The following is a 3160-nucleotide window of genomic DNA, read 5'->3' as shown; positions in this document are numbered from 1 at the left end:
AGAAACTGGCACTCTTTATATAACTTTCTATAATACTATCTTTATACTTGTTGACTCGTTCATTTGTTGGCTTGTGGGTTTTTTTCCTATGTGTAATAGTTTTAAATTGTTATGTATCAGATCTTTCCATCAAACCCTTGGTGATTTATTCCAGCAGCTCTGTGCTTCCAAAACCATCCCCCCTCAAGACATAAATCTTCACATCCATTTTAAAAATTTTAACAGTTTAGGTTTTTTAATATTTAGTTTTCTGATCCATCTGGAATTTATTTTGATATTCCTAGTGAGGTAAAAAATTTTAAAAACATAATAAAACACTTAACACCGAACAAATTTAGCCGATATTCGCATAAACTTTGAAGGCCAAGTTTTGCCCACATCAAAAGCAGCAAATTTCTTAATAGAGTTGAGTATCTCTCCCTAATAGCACTGAGCACAAAACACACACTAGCTAGTCACTATTCCACATGAGTTTATCAGCACACCGCACACCCAACATATGGTCTTCTTTTCGCTGTTAAGAGAAGTAAGCCATAAATAAGAACTGGGGCTCCCACCAATCATTAGCAAATCCTCCAAGAAACTCCAGCACATATTGGCGTCTTGTTCCTGGTGGACTGTGCAATTTCCTTGACAGAATCATTTAACCAAAGAAAACTCCCTTTCCTTGCAATCAAGGTCTCTCCTTAAAACTATGTAAGGACTCATTTAAAAGAGCACACATATAAGAAACCAGAATCTACACATTTCATTTATCTCCAGGCTGGAAAAACATTGCTGCCTCCCAGCCTACAGGTGCCCATGTCTGGCGCTGCACTAAGAAAGATTTCTGGCTTATTGTTCTGATGGATGCCAGAGTAATGGAATAGCTCTGTACTGTGTCCTGGAACTGCAGGCTGACAAGCCATTGTGCTGTTGACGGCTCACATTAGAATGGAGAAATATTAAGGGGATATTTCAATAGTCACCCAGAGGAGAAACAGTAGCTTGTAAGAACAGCAGACTGGTTCCAAAGAGAGAAAAGGGACCATAAAAAGATGTGGAGGAGGGGAGGTGCTGGATAGGGAGTGGAAATGCTTCAGGGCGAATAAAAGTCCACTCTGAGAATTTATGTCAATGCAAAGCTGTTTGCTAGCCTGTTTCTCTGGAGAAGGGTAGTAACAATCCCCAGCATGCGAATGCCACAATTACAGCATTATTAATTTATATGGCACCATAGACCACACATGAGACTTCATGGTAATTAAGTTATAGAAAAAGCCAGGTTAGTTTTCTTCTGAATATATAAGCAACTGTCTTCTGTTTAACATGCACCAGGCAAAACTGGTGGGTTTTTAACCAAAGAACAGTTTTCTGGTAAACATATATTTGATGCAGGACCTGCCAATACTCTGTGTGTGTGTGTGTGTGTGTGCATATTTTTAAAGTACACATCTTAAGTACCATTTAGCAATTGGTTCAGCAGAGAAGTATAACGCTAGAGTTTACAATAAATCACTTCAATTTCCTTACTGTGGAGTGGGAAAATCAGAGGCAAGAGATTTGAAGAGTACCCTCTGTGAGGTCTAATTTAAAATGTGCAAAGGTTGGAGCAATCATGGAGATGGGGATAAATCCAAAATGAGTCATCTGTAATGGCCAGAATTTAACAAATATATAATCCTTCCAAAACAACATACACTTGTACCTAGCAATGTTACTCCCAGTATTTATTCTACGTACATAATCACAGATTTGCGCAGACTTCGCTATAGAGATGTTCATAACAACACTATTCATTATACCAAAACTTTACAGTCTCGGCAGGCACAGTGTCCTATTAGCCAAGGTCCTCGCCTCATATACACCAGGATTGCGTGTAGGTGTCAGCTCACATCCCAGCTACTCCACTTCCCTTCCAGTTCCCTGCCTGTGGCCTTGGAAGGCAGTCAAGGATGACCTAAACCCTTGGGATCTGCAGCCACAAGGGAGACCTGGAGGAAGCTCCTGGCTCCTGGATTCGGGTCATATCAGTCTGGCTCCAGCTGTTGTACCCATTTCGGGAGTGGAAACAGAGGATGGAGGATCTTTCTGTATCTCCTTTTCTCTGCAAAATCTGACTTTCTAATGAAAACAAATAAATCTTTAAAAAAAAACTTTGCAAATCAATCCACCTTTTTCACTATTTTACATTGAATATATCTATGTTGATAGATATATTTAGAGGGCTTCATCTTGAGTAGTTACACAGTTTTCCACTGGTGAATATATCAAAATTAGCTTTACACACATATCCATCCATATATGGATTTAAGAATTTTATATGAAATTCATATCTGAGTGGGCTGGCAGACTGACTCCTCGGGGCCCAGGGTAACGTTACTGGTTTGGGGGTGGTTTTTAGTACAGGTTTTCCTTTGTAGCTTCCTGTCACTGCCTGATTCCTGTGTCCTGGTCAGCTGAGGCCATGTCTGGTGACGCTACCACGGAACAGGCAGCTGAGTATGTCCCCGAAAAGGTGAAGAAAGTTGAAAACAAATTAGAAAAGAATCCATATGACCTTGATGCTTGGACCATTCTCATTCGAGAGGCACAGGCTTAATGACGTAAGATTACATTTCCCTCTCTATGGGTCCAATCACACTACTTGCTTCTACCGTCAGTAATATTTTTATAATCCTAACATTGCAAATGTTGTTTATTGGTTTTCAAATTTAGAATCAACCTATAGAAAAAGCACAGAAGACTAATGAATGCCTTATTACCCAGTCCCCCTAGTTCTGGCAAATACTGGAAACTGTACTTTGAAGCAGAGGTTAATATTTTGTTTTATTTTTTCTTACATAGAATCTGATGGGAATTACAGCATACATTATAGTACTAGAAAACAATTGCAGAACATAGCACAAATAAGATTGGAGGATTTAAATGTCTTGACTTTATTTTTGTAAAATAGGTATGAAGGAATAACTAAAATGCATTTTTGAAATTTGGGTCTTTTAAAAGCTGATGATTGTCGCATTTTGCAGTTGCAACAACATTAAAACAGCTTCAATGGTAGAAAAAAATAATTTTATAGAAACACTTTACTATGATCACAAAATTTAGAAAGCAGGTTATAAAGATACCATAAATATTATGCAATTCATTCTTTTTTAAAGATTTATTTATTTATTTTTAA

The 3160-nt window shown here is 38.0% G+C and overlaps 1 pseudogene; it reads left to right on the top strand.

The window, feature by feature from the left end:
• The first annotated feature begins 2360 nt into the window (after positions 1-2360).
• Positions 2361-2930, top strand: LOC131481424 (cleavage stimulation factor subunit 3-like; annotated as a pseudogene).
• The last annotated feature ends 230 nt before the right edge of the window (positions 2931-3160 follow it).

This window comes from Ochotona princeps, chromosome 11 (genome assembly GCF_030435755.1).
Source record: "Ochotona princeps isolate mOchPri1 chromosome 11, mOchPri1.hap1, whole genome shotgun sequence".
Lineage (NCBI taxonomy): Eukaryota > Metazoa > Chordata > Mammalia > Lagomorpha > Ochotonidae > Ochotona > Ochotona princeps.
This window is presented reverse-complemented; position numbering and strand designations above follow the sequence as displayed.